The following is a 21,724-nucleotide window of genomic DNA, read 5'->3' as shown; positions in this document are numbered from 1 at the left end:
TATTCTTTCCAACCTTCCAACCTGTCACTCGACTTTGTGAAAATATGTGCCTTTTCTTTAGTTTAACACAGACTTTAACTTAATTTGTGAATGGCAGATGATGAGTCCTCACCTTGGAATTTTTATTTCTCATTGACATGATGGTAACATCACTGGACTAGTAATCTACAACCCAGGTTAACACTCTGGTGATACAGGTTCAAATCCCACCATGGCAGCCTGTGGAATTTAAATTCAATTACGGTGGATTCCTATGACACAAGAAAAATCCAACACGACCAAAACATTATTCTTTTTGCTATCTTTAAAATGGACTTTCAGCTGAACTAAAAAAAGACTGCTGCAAGTCACATGACCACTGGATTGTTCCTTTGTTCAGGAAGCTATCAACCGTAGTTACAAGATCAAAAGAATTTCTCTCTCAGCCTGTGGAATCTCACACCTTAACTTAAACAATCTCATTCTGACCTGTGACTTCTCGCAGCATTAACAACAATATGATAGAAACACCAACATCTCTAAGTTCCCCTGCAAGTCATCCTTGCATGGGCATATTTTACTGTCGCTTCATTATCTTAGTCTTCAAATTCTGTATTTCGCAACTTCATTTGAATACCATTCAAAAAACAGTAGCAATTCAAGTAGGTCCCTCAGCATCTTGTGAAAACACTCTGATCAATATCCTGACAAGAATGTTCATTAATGGCACCACACAAATTACTAACCTTTCACTTTAACTTCTCAGTAAGGAACTGCATGGGATTTATCATCCAGTTTATGGCTCAAGGTAAAGGTACCTAAATTTAACTCACCAAACTGATCTGCATTAATCAGTTCGAATTATATCACCGACTGCACTGCCATCCTCTCCTCAGGATTTGCACAAGCTATGGCATGAGATAATTAAACCTTTTTTGCCCAACCATCATGAGGAAATCACGAGCTAACAATTGCTCATTGACCTTGGAATCATCAGGGTGAATTTTCAGTGACAAATTCCACCAGGCAGAAGAATTCCAAGTCGGCCCAATGGAATCACTGCAAGGTCAGAAACATTTTCATGGTCAGGTCTCATTTGAATAATATTGGCAAAGTGCCAGCACTGAATCAGTGCTACCAGACAGCTCACCAATCCAGGTGCAGGAAATCCAATGGTTAGGATGATTTGTGTGCCAAGAGGCGCATTCATTGCCCCACCTTAAAGGGGCAAAGGGTCTTGTCGATTTGCTTTTATATCCCTGGTAACAAATGTTTTGCATAAGCTTTGATGGTTTAATTAGCATTAACCCTTTCCCTTCCTTGTGATTCAGTCTAGGGACTGACTGCATTTTGATGGCACACTTGAGGCAATTGGTGAGACAGTTCTCCTGCTACCTTCTTAGGGTCGGTAGAGATGGTGAATAAATGTAGCCTTGCCAACAGAGATCACATTATTAATGAACATATGAAATAAATCTCAAACAAAGCCAAGAACCGATTCAGATATCAATATATAACTTCTGAAACATGAGTGCAACCAGGCTGGCAGGTATAAAAGGTACCTCAATGCTTTACATTGATCTAAAGGCACTACTGCTCATGCATAATAAAGTGGCCAAAAACTCCCAATCCTCAATGACGCACCTCCCAATCCTCAATAAAGCACATGTTTAGGCTTATTACCCAATTCACTGACATACCTGGAAACAATGAATACAATAAAATCGTAGAATGGTTAAAACACAGGAGGTACCATTTGACCCATCATGCCTATGCTAACTCTCTGCATGAGCAACTTAGATAGTTCTGCTCTCCCAGCCCTTTCGCCATAGCCCTGAATGTTTTTTTCTCTTCAGTTACTTATCCAACTCCATGGCTGGAGCACATTTTCCAGCAGGTCAGTCAGAGGACTATTTAAAATGGTAATATACCTCATAAAGTGTGGTTGCATTGACAGTTCCCAAGTTATATTGTTGGGCACTGCAGAAAGAAAGAAGTTTAAGGTGAATTGTAGGCAATCCTTTGACTTTCTGAAGCCTCCCCGAGGGTCCTGTGGGAAGAGGTCAGAGTGAGAAGAAATACTCTCCAGCGAATCAGGGCAGAATTGTGAAATCCTAAATCACCACCTAGCATGTAAAAATGTTGCAGAGATTATCAGGTCCAGAAGTATCAGCTCCAGGATGGAGTGCAGCAGTATTCCAATTACATTTGAAGAGTAGCAATCATGAGTATTTTTCTTCATTTCTCCATCGTCATCAATGATAGATGGCAGCAGTTCTTTCCTGTTCCCCTGAACATTGCCAGTGTCCGCTCTTCTCTATAACATTCTTCACTAAACAACGTAAGGTCACACAAGTGCCTTTCATCATCATTTCAAACGCACACCTCTTCCTCATTCTTTTAACAGCTTCAGTTATCTGCATTCTATTCAGAATTATGTCATTCTTCTTTGGTTCTTCCTCAATTCACACTCCTTTTCATGCTCGTGTGCATGTTGCCGCATGTTTTTCATTACACACCTTGCGTCCTGATTCCATCTTGCTTCTTTTCCCTTTGAGCATCCGCAAAACAAGTAGAATTTCCACACGTGCGCGCTCTCTCTTTCAAGAGATGCTCATTAACCTTTCTCCTCTCTTGGAGGACAGGACAATGCACTGCATAAGAGAAATGTAAGACGGGGAATGACCATCCAACATAACCTTCTGAGCTGTAGCAAGAAGTGCTTGAAATTAATGGCCCCTTTTGAACTGCGAGATTAGGACTGGGGGCTTTTCTGAACAGACAGATACTTCTTGATGAACCAGAACCTCTGACTATATCAACTGTGTTGTGATGCCTCTCCCCTGCTACTGCCCAACTCACAGTCCCATTCACACTCCTGTTCCTTTTCTCTTATTTCTAGCCCCTTCTCAACAGCAACAACCCACAGAAGAAGACACCATAGAGAAGAAGAATCCTTGACTTTTATTGAAGAGAGTAGCCAGATATCGATCCCTGAATACCTAATTAGCTGGCCACCATGTGGCTGCATGTGACCAGTGGTCCTACCTACACGCGAAATTCTCACACAATCTTGTTACCCCATCGGGACACTCAATGCTACAACAGGTTTGCATCTTATAGCTCACCAAAGACTATCACATGTCCAGCAATATTCATGGAAATAAATGCAGTATAAAAATACTTTAGTGTCAACACCTCATTCAGACCAGTAACTCATCATGTAATTCATTATCAATAACTGTCTGTGCATGTCAAGTGAAACCAGAGGTCAGATGTCATGAATCAATTCAGAGAGCTACTTTTTCAGGATGTGTTGCAGATGCTTTTGGGTAAACGTACGTTTGTCAAGGTGATTTTCTGAAGTAGAATGTTTTCAATTTTCTTTCTGCTTCAAGGATTTCCAGGCCAATTACGGTACAGATTAGATGAAGAGTGAAGTCCATCGGAATGTACACTACGACAACAATGTGCCTCAGGCCCAACCTCAGAGCAGCATTTCTGTAACACCAGTGCAATATTTTCATTTCCAATATCAACCGCACTTGTCGTCAAGGTGAGATTGGAAAAATAGCATCATAGTAAAGACAGCTTGGTGCTGTGGCCCATTCCTACTTGGAATTGAAACTGACAAACTGACTTTGTGTGAAATGGTGACAATTTTATTGAAACACTGGACAGAAATTAAAGAAGCCTCCAGGGCAGTGAGCCAAATATGTTCAAATACTTTCTACCCATCAGTGAGAATAAATGGCACAGGCCCAAATCTTTATACATCACACGGTAAAGTGAGTATCGGTGTTTGCTTCTGGTGGATTCGTCCTGACCCTGTACGCTACTTGACTACAGAGCTGTTATGTTCTTTGTTATAGCCGCAAAGAGAAAGAATCAGAGGTGGCTCAGGTCGAGTTTGTATAACATAGTGCAACATGGGGGTTTATTTACAAGATGCTGCTCAAACAGGGTACAATGGTGAACTCCACAAAAACCCGCGAAACGCTCTGATGGTGCCATTGCGTAACATGTGACATTACACCAGCCAAGTTTCTCCCGTGAAGTACCAATCATAGAATCATAGAATTGGCAGGGCAGAAGGTAGCCATTCGGCCCATCGAGTCTGCACCAGCCCTTGGAAAGAGCACCTTACTTAAGCCCACACCTCCACCCTATTCCCCTAACCCAGTAACCCCATCTAATCTTTTTGGACACTAAGGACAATTTATCATGGCCAGTCCACCTAACCTGCACATCTTTGGTCACATTTACCTTTTGTTCACACAACAGCAACTCTCGCTATATATCATCTTTAAGATAGTAAAACCTCTCAAGGCACGTCCCAGGAGTGTTATAAAATTAAATTTGGCTCTGAAGCATGTAAGAAGAGATGAAGGCAGGAAGCCAAAAGCTTTGTTAAAGAGATAGGTTTTATGCAGTATCTTAAATGATGAGAAAATGGTCATGAAGTTAAGGGAGGAAATTCCAGAGATAGGGGCCTTGGTAGCTAAAGGCATGTTCGCCAATGGCGCAGTGATTAAAATCAGAGATAATTGAGAGACCTGGGGCGGGATTTTCCGACCCCCCCGCCGGGTCGGAGAATGGCCGGGGGGCGGCTTGAATCCCGCTCCCGCCGGCTGCCGAATTCTCTGGCGCCGGGGTTTTGGCGGGGGCGGGAATCGTGCCGCGCCGGTTGGCGGGGCCCCCCCCGGCGATTCTTCGGCCCGCGATGGGCCGAGTGGCCGCCCATTTTCAGCCTGTCCACCGCCGCAAATTACAACAGGTACTTACCAGCGGGACCAGGCTGTGCAGACGGCCTCGGGGGGGCGCGGGGGATCTGCCCCGGGAGGTGCCCCCATGGTGGCCTGGCCCTCGATCGGGGCCCACCGATCCGCGGGTGGGCCTGTGCAGTGGGGGCACTCTATTCCTCCATGTCGGCTGCTGTAACAGTCCGTGATGGCCGACGCGGAGATGAACCCCCCCTGCGCATGCTCTGGGATGACGCCAGCACATGTTGGCGCTCCCGCGCATGCGCCAACTCGCGCCGGCCGGCGGAGGCCCTTCGGCGCCGGTTGGTGTGGCGCCAAGCCCCTTCCGCGCCGGCCAGCGCGGCGCAAACCACTCCAGCACCGGTCTATCCCCTGAAGGTGCGGAGGATTCCACACCTTCGGGTGGCCGGTCGCCGGAGTGGTTCACGCCACTCCGCGCCGGAGTTGCCCGCCCCGCCGGTTTTCACAGAATCCCGCCCCTGGTTTGGCCTACATGTGACTCCAGATCCACAGCAATGTGGCTGATGATTACCTGCAGTCTGAAATGGCCTAGCGATTAAGTTCAAGGATAACAAATGGCAGCCCAGCCAGTGATGCCCAAATTTTAAAAACTTTCTTCATTTACGGGACATGGGTGTCGTTGGTTAGGACAGCATTTATTGACAATCACCAGTTGTCCTTCAGAAGGTGGTGGTGAGTTCCTTCTTGAAACGCTGCTGTTCTTGAGGTGTAGGTATACCCACACTGCTGTTAGGGAGGGAGTTCCAGGATTTTGACCCAGCCACAGTGAAGGAACGAATGACAATATATTTCCAAGTCAGGATGAAATGAAATGAAAAATGGTGAATGTCTTGGAGGGGAACGTCTGGATGGTGGTGTTCCCACATATTTGCTGCTCTTGTCCTTTTAGATGGTAGTGGTGGTGGATTTGGAAGATGCTGCCAAAGGAACATTGGTGAGTTACTGCAGGGCATCTTGTAGATGGTACATGCGGTCGCCACTGTTTGTTGGTGGTGGAGGATTTGAATGTTTGTGGCAGAGGTAGCAATCAAGCTGGCTGCTTTGTCCTGGGTGCTGTTGAGCTGTACTCATCCAGGCTAGTGGAGAGTATTCCATTACATTCCTGCTCTATGCCTTGTAAATAGTGGACAGGATTTGGGGAGTCAGGAGGTGCGTTACTCGTCGCAGGATTCCTAGCCTTTGATCTGCTACTGTAGCCACAGTATTAATATGGTTAGTCCAGTTCAGATTCTGATCAATAGTAACATCCAGAATGATGATAGTGGGGGATTCAACAATGGTAAAACCATTGAATGTCAAGGGATACTGATTAGATTCCCTCTTGTTGGAGATGGTCACTGCCTGGCACTTGTATTGCATGAATGTTGCTTGCCACTTATCAGCCTAGGCCTGGATGTTGTCCAGGTCTTGCTACATTTGGACATGGACTGTCTCAGTATCTGAGGAATCATGAATGGATTGTGCAGGCACCAACAAACAATCCCACTTGTGACCTTATGATGGTCATTGATGAAGCAGTTGAAGGTAGTCGGGCCTAGGACACTACCCTGAGGAACTCCTGCCGTGATGTCTTGGAGCTGAGACGACTGACCTCAACCACCATAACCATTTTCCTTTGCGCTGGTGTGACTCCAACTAGCAGAGTTTCCCCCTGATTTCCATTGACTCCAGTTTTGCTGGGGCTCCTTGATGCTACACTCGGCCAAATGTTTCCTTGATGTCAAGGACAGTCGCTCTCATCTCACCTCTGGCATTCAATACTTTTGTCCATGTCTGAACCAAGGCTCTAATGAGGTCAGGAACTCAGTGACTCTGGATGAACACAAACTGAGCATCCGTGAGCAGAGTATTGTTGAGTATGTGCTGCTTGATAGCACTATTGATCACCCCTTCCATCACTTTACTGATGTTTGAGAGTAGACTGATGGGGCAGTAATTGGCCAGGTTGGATTTATACTGTGTCTTGTGCTCAAGACATACCTGGGCGATTTTCCACATTGCTGGGCAGGTGCCAATGTCATAGCTGTACTGAAACAGCTTGGTTAGGGGCGCGACAACTTCAGGAGCACAAGTGTTCAGTACTATTGCCAGAATATTGTCAGGGCCCATAGCCTTTTCAGTAACCAATGCCTTCAGCCGTTCCTTGATATCACGTGCAGTGAATCAAATTGATGAAGACTGACGTCTGTGATGCTGGGGATCTCTGAAGGAGGCCACTCGGCACGTCTGGCTGAAAATTGCTGCCAATGCTTCAGCCATATCTTTTGCACTGATGTGGTGAGCTTTCCCATCATTGAGAATGAAGATATTTGTGGAACCTCCTTCTCCCGTGAGTTGTTTAATTGCCTACTACTATTCATGTTGGATGTGGCAGGTCTGCAGAGCTTAGGTTTTAACCATTAGTCATGGGATTGCTTAGCTCTACCTCTTACTTGCTGTTTGGCAAGTGGTCCTGTGTTGTAGCTTCACCAAGTTGGCACCTCATTTTTAGGCATGTTTGATGTTCCTCCTGGCATGTCCTCCTGCACTCTTCATTCAAGCAGGGTTGAGCCCTGGCTTGGTGGTAATGGTAGGGTAGGGGATATGCCAGGTCATAAGTTTACATGTCATGGTTGAGTACCATTCTGCTGTTGATGGCCCATAGCACTTCATGGATGCGCAGTCTTGAGTTACTAGATCTGTTCGAAATCTATTCCATTGAAAATAGTATGGTGGTAGTGCCACATGGCATGATGGAGAGTATCCTCAATGTGAAGATGGGACTTTGTCTCCACAAGGATACCGATACTGTCAGGGACAGATATATCTGCAGCAGGCAAGTTGGTAAGGATGTCAAGTATGTTTTTCCCTCCTGTTGGTTCCCTCACCATCTGCTGCAGTCCCAGTTTAGTAGCTCTGTCCTTTAGGACCTGGCACAGACTCTATCTGTGGTGGTGCTACCGAGTCACTCCTGGTGATGGGCATTGAAGTCCCCCACCCAGAGAACATTCTACGCCTTTGCCACCTCAGTGCTTCTCCCAAATGGTGTTCAACATGGAGGAGTACTGATTCACCAGTTGAGGGGGGGAATGGTATATGGTAATTAGCAGATGGTTTTCTTGCCCATGTTTGACCTGGTGCCATGAGACTTTATGGGTCCAGGGTTGATGTTGAGGACTACTAGGCCAACGCCCGACTATGTACCACTGTGGCACCACTACTGCTGGGTCTGTCCTGCCAGACAGGATACACCCAGGAATGGTGATGGTGCTATCCGGGACATTGTCTGTAAGGTATGATTCCGTGAGCATGACTACATAAGGCTGTTGCATGACTAGGCTGTGAGCCAGCCCGCCCAATTTTGGCAAAAGCCCCCAAATATTAGTCAGGCGGACATTGCAGGGTCAACTGGGCTGGGTTTGCCGTTGTTAATGCGCGTGGTCCATCCAGTCCGCAGAACATTACCCTGGGTCTCTGGATAATGAGTCAAGCGGCAATGCCACTGTGCCACCACCTCCCCACATCAATGAATTTTTAGAAAGCCCTTGACAGCATTTGACCGAGTATGGCATTAAGGGGCCCTAGCTAAACTGGAGTCAATGGGAATCAGGGCGAAAACTCTCCGGTGGTTGGAGTCATACCTGGCACAAAGGAAGATGGTTGTGGTGTGAAAGTGTACAAACTCAGCAATAGCATGATGGGAAAAATAGCCAACTTATGTAACCAAGTGTGAGAAAGCTATGTCAGCTAGTGCCAAGATCAGACCCTGACAAACTAGACAAAGCTAAGAATCCACATAATTGTATCATACAAGGCCAGAAGAGGGAAGATAGTGCCTGACCTTGTTAAAACCTGATAACAAAGCCACGATCTAGGAATGTCCTAATAACACAACTTCCTCATGACCTAGGTCCATTTGCGTCAAGGCATCATGAGGGCAGAGGTGAAAAACAAAATAGGACCACGTCTTATTTCCTCTCAAAACAAACTATTGCAAATAAGCCGAGTCAGGGTCTTTCCATGACAACATGTTTGATCAGAAGTTATGACTGTATTGACATTTTTGAACAAGGTCTGTTTTTGTAAAATGATACAGCTTGTGTATAAATATTGAACGTTTTCTCCATGTCTTTGCGAGCTTGAGAAAGAATGAGCAGGTTTACCTTAACAGCTCTCTCTCTCTCTAACCTGTAGCCATCTGCATGCAGACTTTGGTCAATAAAGACAAAGTTATTTATTTCGAAACAGAGTTGTAAAGTTGTTTTTTCTCACAGTCTTAAAGTAGGAAAAATTTTAAAAGACGACAGTGGCGCTGCGAGCAGGGTTCGAACCTACACGGGGAAACCCCTTCTGGTTCAATTTAATGACCGTCAATGTTGTATTCCCTTCACTGTCACGCGTACCCTCGGTGTTAATCTTGCTGGCCGTGATCTGTTATGTCCCTTACAAGTTGAGATTGTTTGCCTTGACGACGGCGTCATGATCTCCACGGCTCCACAAGTCCAGCCTCGAAATTTACCCCTTTTTTTCACTCCCCAATGGTGGTCCGTTGATTTTGATCCCTCCAATTTTTCGCCTCCCTTGCATGTTCCTCATCCACACGTGACCCTTTGCTATGACCACACGGGGTGCTTGCCCGATTTGGAGACCATCTACCAGGACTCCCTCGGGTCCACGGTGGCGGTTACTTTCATCGCTCATGCTGAGGGAAAAGAGGGCTCTGCATTCATGTTGAAGTGCCCCTCGTATTCTGGAAACAGTCTGGACTAGTGGCACCTCACGTTACCCTCACTGTCAATGCAGGCTACAGTGCCAGGTCACTGGGCTTTCTGGTTGCTACCCTCCAAGGAAAATGTGATGCTTTTTATACTGGACGACAGACCTTCCCTGAAGGCACGTTACAGTATTTTTCACAGCCCTTTTGTGTTGATGGTACATTGAACCACCATCGGACCAACCGTTCCCCATCCCCAGAGATTCCTGCAGACTATGGGCTGCATCCAAACACGAAGTTGGTCTTACTAATGTGCCTCCAGTTCTCATTAAGGTTAAGTCCGGTGTGCCCCTGCCCTCCATTTCTCAGTACCCTATTCGCCCTGATGCTGAGGAAGGAATCTCCAGCATGATACAGTCCTTCCTTCAACAGGGAATTTTGGTTCCGTGCCAATCGCCCTGTAACACTCCTATTCTTCCGGTTCCTAAGGTTGGGCGCCCGTCTGAATGGCGTTTGGTCCAGGACCTCCGCCGTATCAATCAAATCGTTGAACCCTTGCATCCCCTGGTCCCTAACCCGGCAACAATCCTCAGTAATATCCCGCCTGAAGCAGCTGTCTTTACCCTTGTGGACTTACAACACGCCTTTTTTGCGATACCCCTTGCCGCTGAATCCCAGTATTTGTTTGCCTTCACATTCAAAGGGCACCAGTACACTTGGACTAGGCTACCGCAAGGTTTCATTCATTCACCGACACTCTTCTCACAGGCACTGCACTCCCAATTAGCTACTTTGACACCCCCGGGGGGATCTACTATTATACAGTATGTCGATGACTTACTCCTTGCTAGCCCTGACTTTGCTTCTAACGAACGCGACTCCATTTATCTGCTCACCCGTCTCCATTCCTGGGGATATGTAATACCGCCTAATAAAGTACACAAAGGACAGAGGCAGGTTAAATTTCTGGGCGTTCTGATAAGCGCTACTGAACGTTCCCTTACGCAGGATCGTATTACTCCCATTTTGCAAACCGCACTTCCTACCTCGCCGAAGCAGATGAGAGCCTTTTTAGGTTTCGTGAAATTTTGCAGACAATGGATTCCGAATGTTACTGCTCATACCAAAGAGCTTACTCCTTATTCCTCCCAGAATTCACCCCTTAAGTTTGAACTACCCGATTTAGCACAGCAATCTTTTGTTACTCTCAAGAACGCGCTGGCTTCCGCCCCGGCTCTAGGACGACCTCTTTATGACAGGCCCTTCCAGTTGTATGTTAATGTCCTTGACCTATGTGCCACGGGTGTCTTGACACAGGAACATGGTGACCAACGCCGTCCGGTTGCCTATTATTCTACTAAATTGGATCCAGTAGCTTGTGGTTTGCCCCCCTGCACTCAAATTCTCACTGCTGTACATGTGTTAGCTCAGGCAGCCTCTAATCTAACCCTTCATCAGCCCGTGCATGTGTATACCTCACACTCTGTTGTGGCTCTCCTTACATCTCAGCAGACCCAGCATCTGACACAGGCCCGCTTGAGCCGATATGAGGTCTCACTATTACAGAACCCATATCTGTCTTTCCATTACTGTTCCACTTTAAATCCCGCAGCATTCCTCGAACATCCCCCTGATGTACTTGTTGATCCACCACATGATTGTTTGCTTAGGAATCACTTCCTTACCGCACCTCGTCCCGATTTAACTGACCACCCTCTTGATAATCCTGATCTCACTTTTTATGTTGATGGCAGTTCTTCTATTTCCCAAATGGGTGTCCCGCAATCGGGGTATGCCATTGTTACAGACACTGACATTCTGGAAGCAGCTGCTTTCCAGATTCCAGTCTCGGCGCAGAAAGCTGAGCTATTCGCCCTTCCTAGAGCTTGTCTTCTGGCCAAAGACCAAAGTGCGAATGTGTACACAGACTCTAGGTACGCTTTTGGTGTCACCCACGATTTTGGCCGCCTCTGGCAGCAACGTGGATTCCTTACCTCTGCAGGCTCTCCCATTCTAAATGCTCTTTGGGTTAAAAATCTCCTCGTTGCAATTCAACTTCCTCGTCAATTGGCTATCATTAAATGTGCTGCGCACACTTCCGGGGACACTCCTGTGCAATTAGGAAACGCCCGTGCTGATTCAGCCGCTAAGGCAGCATCTGCATCAGCCCCTATGATTGTTCCCGCAGGGGGTACACAGGCTTTAAATCAGCTACCTATTCTAGCAAAAAAGGGCATGCCAGAGTTAGCTGAAATTCAAAGGTTACAGAGGGACGCCTCTGATTCTGAGCGCACACTATGGAAGTCAATGGGGTGTTCGCACTCGTTGACACAAAACCTCTGGCTTACCCCAGTAGGTCAAGTTTGTGTTCCAGATTCGTTATTGCCGATACTTATTGATTATTTGCATTCTTGTACACATCTTGGCAAGGAGGGAATGATACAGCTACTTTTGAAAACTTGGTGGCACCCAGATCTGAATACAGCAGCACAAATGCGGCTGGATCGATGTCTTATTTGCATGAAAAATAATAAGGGTAAAGGCATTAAATGCCCTCCCGGAACAACCCCCTTGCCAGATGGTCCTTTTGCCTGCATACAGCTTGATTTTATTGAATTACCTAAAGTACAATGCTATAAATATTGTTTAGTAATCATTGATGTATTTAGTAAATGGATTGAAGCCTTCCCCACCACCAACTGTACTGCACATACGGTGGTAAAATTACTATTGACAGAAATTATTCCCCGATTTGGGATTCCCAGAATGATGAGCTCAGATAATGGAACACATTTTGTGGCTCGAATCAATTCTGAATTATGCGAAGCACTCAAAATTAAACAACAGCTGCACTGCGCGTATCATCCACAGGCAGCAGGAATTGTAGAAAGAGCAAATGGGACCTTAAAAGAAAAATTATCTAAATTGACCGAAGAAACTGGATTAAATTGGCTAAAGGTATTGCCTTTGGCACTGTTTCACATGAGGGTTACTCCACATTCGCGGTCCGGACTGTCAGCTGCAGAGATAGTCTACGGTCGGCCAATGAGGAGTCCCCGGGATGCCCATGAAGAACCCCGAGAGGGACTTTAAAGAAAATGTTAATTGCTTCAAATAACTCAGCATTTTATCTCCCATAACGTGGAGGTCTACTCCCTCTAGGGGTTCTTCATGGGCATCCCAGGGAGTCATGTTTACAGCACTGCCTTAGCACCCCCTCGTTCCAAATTTTAAAAGAGCATTCAGATAGGAAAAATGGCAATGAAGGCAATGGAATGCCTCATGAACCCTCACGAATTTGTGGTCGCAGCGACCAGCAGCAGAGTAGGACAGTGTCCCATTTGGGAAGAAGAGATCAGGAAATATTTCAAAGGGAAAGGATGGCCCCTTTGGAGTGAATTCTGTGATAATGAGGAAACAGGTCCCAGGAGTATAGGACATACTTGGTGAGAGAACCTGTCAGAGATCCATAAGAAAAGCTTAGGGAAAGCTCGCAAGCCAATGGCAATTGTGTCCTGTCTGGCACAATTGCGAGGCATAGAGGAGGTCATTCGGATGCTCCGCAAAGAGATAGAAGAGAGGCATCGAATAAGCAAGGTCGATGTTAGTGAGATCGAGAGAGAGAATATAGAATTAAGAAGGAAGTTGGCAGCAAAGGACGGAGAGGTGGATGATGCCAAGTGGGCACACCAGTCTTGTTTAGCGCATCTGCGGAGCTTCCAAACCCAATATGAGAAGGCCTATCAGGACACGCAACGTGCAGTTCTGGTAAGCGAAGAGACAGAGAAACAGGTAGAGGCATTGCAAAGGCAGTGCAGTGATTTTAAAGCAGCGTTAAGAGAACTCCATGCTGCCACCACGGAGCACAGACAAAGCTCAGTGATCATTCAAAATGCAGGAAGAAGATTGCGGAACTGCAGTCTTTGCTTTCAGTGCAAAATGGGTTTCAGAGCACCTTTGGATCCCAATTAAATGAGGAAGACGGCCCTGATTGAAGAATTAAACAAAACCGCGCATAGGTATGTTCAGGGAGCACGTGCGCAAGGAAAGCCCCAAAAGAGAAAAGCACCCCAACCCCCCACAGAACAGATAGATCAGGCACCCATGAATCCAGTAACCACCCACCGCATAGTCACATCGGAAGGAGACGCAGAATTCCTTTACACCACCCCTTAACCATGACCCAATTATGGGACGTGTGCGAAAAGATCACACCGTTCCTCCCCACCTCAGACCCCCACCACTTCTTTGCCAGACTAAAGCATATCCGGCCTGGATGAGCATGAGCAAGTGAAGCTCACAGCTTTGAGTTTAGACCATTCAGTTGTAGTAGCCCTTTCCGACACACAGAATGTAGGAGGAGGCACCCTTGCAGAGATGCACACGGCGATCCTAGACGCGATCGGTTACAACAGAGGTGACCCAGTAGAAGGTCTGAATAAGTGCATGCAGAAGAAGACAGAACACCCTACAGCGTTTGCTGGACACCTGTGGATCCATTTTACGGCCGTTTTCGGCAACTTAGACCGCGCCCATTTGTCCCCAGACAACATGGCCAAATGGACCCGCACCCTTATCTCCCATTCACAGAAGCAGGACAAAAAGCCTATACCAATTATGATCCCTTGGAAGAAGCGCACAACGAAAAGTGGGTTTTAAAAAGATTGTCCCGCACCTGGGAGCAATCTGTCCACAACAAACCCGCGATTAGAAAACCCAAAGAACAGCAGGCAGAGGCAGATATCCAAGCAGTTAAAGCACACCAGAACCCCGCATGGGTGAACGAAGGCAGGAACAGCCCCCCCACAGGAGTGTTATAACTGTGGACAATTAGGTCACTTTGCACGAGAGTGCAATGCCCCACGAAAGCCACAGAAAGCCCAGCAGGCAGGCACTCTGAATAGTAACAGGACAAAGCCCATACATAGTGTGAGCGCCCGTTCAGACCAGACAGACATGAACGGAACAGACTGACGGTGTTCGGGCTTCCCCACCTGCGTCTGTGACACCCTTTGGGATAGGTCCGGCCGACCAGTCGTTGCAGCGAAAATACGGGGACAGCCCATTGAATTTCTCTGGGACATAGGAGGGTCCCGCACCACAATTAATTCCTCCACCGTGTTCCAAAAAGACATGTGGCCCACTGCAGTCACAATCACCCTCAGCGGCTTCACAGGCCACTCACAACAGGGACACATCACAGCCCCTGTACCCATTCAAATTAGCAATATTACAACAAAACACCCCATAGTTTTGGTCGATCTGGACCGCACAGCAGAACACATTTTGGGCATTGATTTCATGAACTCCCACAACCTGTCTTTTGACCCAGTAAATCAATGTGTCTGGAAAATGACAAAGTCAGCAAGAGCCCCCGCAACGCTCACAGTAGGTGAGTATGCAAACAAGATTAGCGTACTCGGCGAATTTTGGTTCGGCCCGACCACGATTAGTGCAGACCATCAGGTTAGGGCAGTTCCCGAGAAGAACAGGACCGCATTTGCAAGTCATAAACATGACTGCGGCAGGATGGCTGGTTTGGTTTAAATAATAGGACCTGACCCTAGACCTCAGATTTCCTCAAGAGGCAGAGGGAGAAATCTCAAAGGTTATTAACAGCTTATTAGAACAAAGCGTACTTAGATCGGTAGCCTCTACTAATAATGCCCCGATTTGGCCAGTGAGAAAGCCCGATGGATCATGGCGACTGACCATCGATTACCGGGAACTCAACAAAGTCACCCCTGCAGCAGCCCCTATGGTAGCCACAAGTCCCGAGACCATATTCAAACAGGGACTCAACTCACGATATTTCACAGTTTTGGACATCAGTAACGGATTCTGGTCCATTCCATTGGCAAACGCGTGCCAATACAAATTTGCCTTCACTTTTAAAGGTCAGCAGTACACGTGGACATGCCTTCCACAAGGATTCCACAACTTCCCCTCCATTTTCCACCGACAGCTGGCAAATGGTTTATCGAAATTTTCTCGCCCCAAATGTCTGGTCCAGTATGTGGACGACCTATTACTGCAGACAGACACCAAGGCAGAACACATCGAGCTTCTGTCCGAAGTCCTGGAACTCCTACAGCAAATTGGATGCAAAGTAAACCCCAAAAAAGCCCAGATTTTGGAAAACAAAGTGGTATATTTGGGAATGATTATCACGCATGGTAAACGCGAGATCGAGCATAAAAGAATTGACTCGATTGTCAAATTGCCCCTTCCCCAGAATGTTTCCGCCCTTTGGTCGTTTTTAGGACTGGTTGGCTACTGCCGAAACCATATTGACGGTTTCGCCAGCAAGGCAGCACCCATCTCGGAACTCCTGAAGAAAGGAGCCCCTTGGGAATGGCTTCCGCAGCATATGGATGCTGTGGATGCTTTGAAAAGAGCCCTCATTGCAGCCCCCGCACTGCAGGTTCCAGACCCGCTTTCCCCCTATGCTATAGAGATAGCTAGGACAGACCGCACCCTTTCGGTCGTGCTCCTCCAGGAATGGCACGAACAGTTAAGACCTGTGGCTTACGCCTCCAGAGTTTTAGGTCCTGTGGAGCAGGGATTTTCGGCTCGCAGTTTTCTGGGCAGTTCAATACTTTTCACACATCACTGGACTAAACCCTTGGACTAAACCCTATCACAATCCTCATGGAACACACCCCCACCCAACTTTTACTAGACGGACGACTTAAGGACAGTACAGTAAGCCAGATGGACCCTTCTTTTGCAGGGACGGGACATCACTGTTAAAAGGACCAAGACCCACACTTTCCTAGCCGACAACCTTCAGTACCCAGGCACCCCCCACGAATGTGAAATCATCTCACCGCACCACAACACAGGCCCCTTTATCACAAACCCCCCCCCCAGAAAGTAACGTAGTTCACCTCAGAGCCCCCAGCACACAGACACGTGCGCACCCTTGAGAATATATGTGGATGGTTCTTCCACTGTATTAAACGGGAAGCGCATTACAGGATGTGGCATATATGTTGAGGATGCGCAGGGGCGCGCCTTCGAAGAAATCTCGTTAAAACTGCCAGGACACTTAGGCGCGCAGGCGGCAGAACTAGCAGCCATTGCGTACATCATAGATCACCCAGATTCCTTCCCCAGCCCAGCAGACAAATACTCGGAGAGCCTCTGTGTCTGTAACAGCCTCACAGAATTCCTACTCCTGTGGAAAGCAAGAGGATTTGTTTCCGCGGACGGAAAACCCCTCCCTTCAGCCCCATTGCTCCGGCACATTTTGGACAAAGCACAGGACAGGATTTTTGGCATTATTAAAGTTCGAAGTCACCACCGTTCCTCCCCACCTGGAAATGTAAAAGCCGATGCACTGGCTAAAGCAGGTTCCAGACATGGACATTTTTGGAACTCCCCGAAAGCGCCCCAGTGAATGCAGTTCAGGTCTCACAGACTAATATCAAGGATTTAGTGCAGGCCCAGAAGCAAGATAGGAATCTCAGGGAGATTTTAAAAGGAAGCTTTCCAGCCCCATACGATAGGTTTAAAAATGCACTGACCACACATGACGGTGTGATCCTAAAAGATACCCTTAATGTGGTTCCTGAATAAGACAGGAATCAGCTTATTTGTTTGTTCCAAGATAGTCATGGGCATTAGGGAATTGACCCCACTACAGCCCATCTCAGGCAGCTCTGTTGGTGGCCGAATTTAAAGGAAGACGTCACGCACTATGTGGAAAATTGCCTTATCTGTGCCCAAAACAATCCGGACAGATACGCAAAGAAAGCTCAGCTTAGCCACACCCGCCCCGTTAATGGCCCCCCTGGACTAACCTCCAGATAGATTTTATAGGACCATTGCCCCTTTCCAGGAATGGTTACAAGTATGTCTTAGTCGTTATAGACATGTTTACAAAATGGGTAGAAGTATTCCCATCTGGAACGAACACGGCAAAGACTACCGGAAAGATCTTAACCCACCACATCTTTACGAGATGGGGATTCCCCCGCAGCATTGAATCCGACCAAGGTTCCCATTTTACGGGATGTGTCATGAAGAACGTCCTCACGATATTTGGCATTATCCAAAAATTCCACATCGCATACCACCCCCAGTCCAGTGGTATTGTGGAGTGAATGAATCGGACCCTAAAAGCAACCCTCAGGAAAATGGTCCAACAAAACAGCACCACTTGGGATTCAGTCCTCCCTTTCGCACGAATGTTTTTGAGTAACACTGTTTCGACACCCACAGGATACGCCCCACACACTTTCATGACCGGACGCCCCATGAAAGGCACAGACTTGACTTGACCAGCCCCGAAATGACGGCCCTCACACACGAGAACGCAGTCAAAAAATTGGTCAAAAATGTAAAAATGGCTCAGTGAGCAGCCGCAGTAAAATTAGGCACCAGGAAGAAACAAAGCAAGGCCTGTTTCGACAAGACAGTGCATGCGACTGAGTTTGAAGTAGGGCAGCAGGTCATGCTCTCCATTTACAACCCCAGCATGTTCCTGTCACCAAAGTATTCGGGTCCGTACTCCGTTGCGGAAAAAGTAAGCCCCTCCGTTTATAAAATTAAGTACCCCAACAGGAAGACCGCGTGGTTTCATATTAACCAGCTCAAGGCATATGGCTCGCAGTCTAACCACGCACATCACGTCATACTTGACGCAGCAGACCACGCCCCGCCCACAACCAACGTATCCCTACCCTCCCCCAACACGCCCATCCCATCCACAGACTCGACCTCGACTCCACCTCCGAACTCTAGACTCCGCCCCGGAACGCCCACAGAGAGCAGCAGCAGAGACAGCGACTGTGACACAGACAATAGCCACAGCACGCCTCCCCATGCAACAGGCCACACACCCAGCGAATCTGAACACGATTCGAGTGATCCCTTCCTGATCAAATTCCTTAACAAACCTCACCAAAGACCACCGCCCTACGATGACGACCCCGACTCCGTCCCCACAGAATTAGACACCAGATTTTGGCACCGTGACAATTCGTACAGGCTCGTCTGAAACGACGAGATGGACCCTAAGTCACACCATGCAGCTTTAGCAACCCTCATCCATTCACGAGTATGGCATCCGGTAGAAGATAATGACATTGAGTCTGACTCCCAAAACGAGAACCCCTTTGCGACCCTGTTCGCAACTGATAATTGAGGTGTCCAGATGATGTTTTTAAAAAGGAACCACTTGGGAGAAACGGTGTCCTTTCTGATGGAACCTGCAGCATGTTTGTTCAATGTTTGTTCGTTAATGTTATCGTTAAGTGTAGTTTGTCCCAGAGGAACTAGTCTGTCGACAGAAAATTGTTCAAGATACAGTTTTGTCCCAGACAATAGTTCAGAGGAACTAGTCTGTTGACAGAAAATTGTTCAAGATACAGGTTTGTCCCAGACAATACCGCCAAAGTACTGTGTCGGGGCAGCACGGTAGCATTGTGGGTAGCACAATTGCTTCACAGCTCCAGTGTCCCAGGTTCGATTCCGACTTGGGTCACTGTGTGTGCGGAGTCTGCACATCCTCCCCGTGTGTGCGTGGGTTTCCTCCAGGTGCTCCGGTTTCCTCCCACAGTCCAAAGATGTGCAGGTTAGGTAGATTGGCCATGATAAATTGCCCTTAGTGTCCAAAATTGCCCTTAGTGTTGGGTGGGGTTACTGGGTTATGGGGTTATGGGGATAGGGTGGAGGTGTTAACCTTGGGTAGGGTGTTCTTTCCAAGAGCCGGTGCAGACTCTATGGGCCGAATGGCCTCCTTCTGAACTGTAAATTCTATGATAATAGTTCAGAGGAACTAGTCTGTCAGCAGACAACAATCATAACTACTCTCCTGATTCAAAGGTAATCACAAGAGGCAGCACCCACAACGACCACATTCTTACCCGTTCTTACCGGTTTCTCAGGCAGTGGAGAAACGGCATTGGTCTCCGCCCTGCCTGAGGACCCCCCTCTGGACAGCGACACTCAGGTAGAGCACATATGGCATTGATCACCGTCCTACCCGGGGATTCCATCCAAAGCTTACCCACCGCGGCCTATACGCACCCCATTTTGGCTCGTTATGTTCAATATTCTTTTGTTTGGTTTTGGCAACCCTTAGGATTGCTTCCCAATGCTATTTACATCCTCAAACACTGGGATGATAAATGACACAGGCTGCGAAACAGCTCGCAGTATTGCAGTATTTTCTTAGATGTCTTGTCCAAATATTCGGTTTAATAAAAAAATGAGAGAGTCACACATGGTGACAAATTATAAAGGGAAATTGGCACTAAAAGACAGACATGCTAACGTACAAGATATTAAACAAGTTAGTAACAGAAACTATGCTTGATCCATAGAATTCTAGAAGCTCCAGGAAGAGAGAAGAGATGGAAAAGAAGAGAAGAAAGAAGAGAAAAATGAAGACATCAGACGTGTTTTTCGTTATCACAATAATGTATATTCGGTTACGCGCGGACGCGAACCCCATGACCCCAACCCCACCCCCCCGGCCGTCAATGATTCACTTCCCCATAGCACCCAGAGCCCAGTGACAAGTAACAACACACCATCATGGTGTGATAGGATTATAACCTGGTACTCCCTTTCATACGTAATTGAATCCCTTTTAGTATTGGCGATATTCTGCAGCTTCATGCAGACTATCTGCATGAGAAAATGGCGAAGGAGAGCCTACCGCTCTCGCACCCCAGTATACAGGATTAGATCCCCTATTTTCGGTTTTCACCAGGCCCCCGAACCCCTGGATCTACAATAAAGGACATTCGTTTGCGTCATTTGTAAATAAAGAAAGATTGTACAACTCTGTGTTTGACCTCCAAGCCAGAGGAAAATGTGAATGCTGCTACTATTTTTTGTATTGTTAGGAAGTTAGCATGACTGGATGTTTAAGTGAGTGTAGTTTATGGAAGATAGTTAGAGGTACCGTTTTTTTAATGTTGTAATGCATGCCCCTGTTGTGACATAGCGCCACTTAGAATTGTTAGTTAAAAATGTTCATACATAGTTATGGTCAGTGTAGAGGCCATGGAAAAGTGCTCACCAGGTCAGGGAGTGAAGACGACGCAGTTATGTGATCTTTCACGCTTTGCGTTAGGGATCTCAAGGAGGGAGTGTAGCCACCTAGGTTGGCCACTTCCCGACTTAAAATGGAGATCCGGAAAGAATGCAGGGAAATTCAGCCAAGCCAGAAAAAACTAGCAGGTGCAAAGTTTCCTGTGCATTAGACTTTGCAGAAACCCAGACAGCACTGAAACCAACAGCCATCTGCATATTAATGAACGATCCCCGGGAACAATTGAAACATTTAAGGTGAATAAGGCCAAGCCAGACTCTTCGACGCCAGCAGGAGCTAAGACAAAGGAATGCCAACGGACATCTAGGGACCGCCCAGCAATCAGGGAATGGCTCCAGTATTGGAGGAATCGATCCAAGTTATCGGAACGCAGTCCAATCACTTGGAACCAGATACGGGGTCTGCCCCGAATGGCGCAAAGCCCCTGGGGACTATAAAGTAGAGTCCCCAAGTTCAATTCGTCCTTCTTGGCGGGGTCACTCAGCAGCTCGAAACAACCCATGACAGTTAACTAATTAGCTGCCGCATCAACCAAGTAAGTCTCCAGTCAATGCACGCTACGAGATAGGTGCTCCTAGCTACCAGTCCATACCAGCTTTGAATCCTGCAGACTCAGAATCGAACAAAAGGCCATTTGCTCACCTGACCTGGTGGGCCAGTTCCAAAGCTAAGGATAGGCCTTTTAGTGTGAGAGACAGTCTAGTAAGTAAAGTTTTATGCATGAGTAGTGATTTACTGTGTATAATAAATGTGTTTTGATTTGAAACTTACTAACTGGTGTAGTGAGTTATTGATCAGTACTTGAACTTGAACCTCGTGATGGTATCATAAAGATACCTGGTGACTCTAGAGCAAAGGTTAGAGAAACAGAGCAAGTTAAGTAAAGACACAACGGGCAACATTTAAGAGCCAACCAAAAGTTAGCAACAAAGGCAACTCACCACCACCTTCTGAAGGGCAACTGGGGATTGGAAATAAATCCTGGCTTAACCAGTGACGCCCTAATCCCGTAAGTGAATAAAAGAATCAGGGCTGAATTCTCCGCTGTAGGGATTCTTAGTTTTGCCAGCAGCCCGGGGGTTTCCCGACAGCATGGGCCTGCCCCACAATGGAAACCTCATTGACCAGCCGGCGAAACGGTAGAATCTCGACGGTGTGCTGCACAGAGAAACACGGCCATGATATATTTTTGAACAAACA

At 47.1% G+C, this 21,724-nt stretch overlaps 1 long non-coding RNA gene across 1 annotated transcript in view; it reads left to right on the top strand.

The window, feature by feature from the left end:
* LOC140422779 (uncharacterized) overlaps positions 1–21,254 on the top strand; it is a 31,386-nt gene extending 10,132 nt beyond the window's left edge. Inside the window, exons 2-3 of the long non-coding RNA XR_011947599.1 lie at positions 3,378–3,535; positions 19,788–21,254. This is a non-coding gene — a long non-coding RNA (uncharacterized lncRNA). The remainder of the gene's footprint in view (positions 1–3,377; positions 3,536–19,787) is intronic.
* Positions 21,255–21,724: the final 470 nt, after the last annotated feature.

The sequence above is a fragment of the Scyliorhinus torazame genome, chromosome 5 (assembly GCF_047496885.1).
Source record: "Scyliorhinus torazame isolate Kashiwa2021f chromosome 5, sScyTor2.1, whole genome shotgun sequence".
Classification (NCBI taxonomy): domain Eukaryota; kingdom Metazoa; phylum Chordata; class Chondrichthyes; order Carcharhiniformes; family Scyliorhinidae; genus Scyliorhinus; species Scyliorhinus torazame.
The sequence above is the reverse complement of the archived record's forward strand: the minus strand, read 5'-3'. Positions and strand labels throughout refer to the sequence as shown.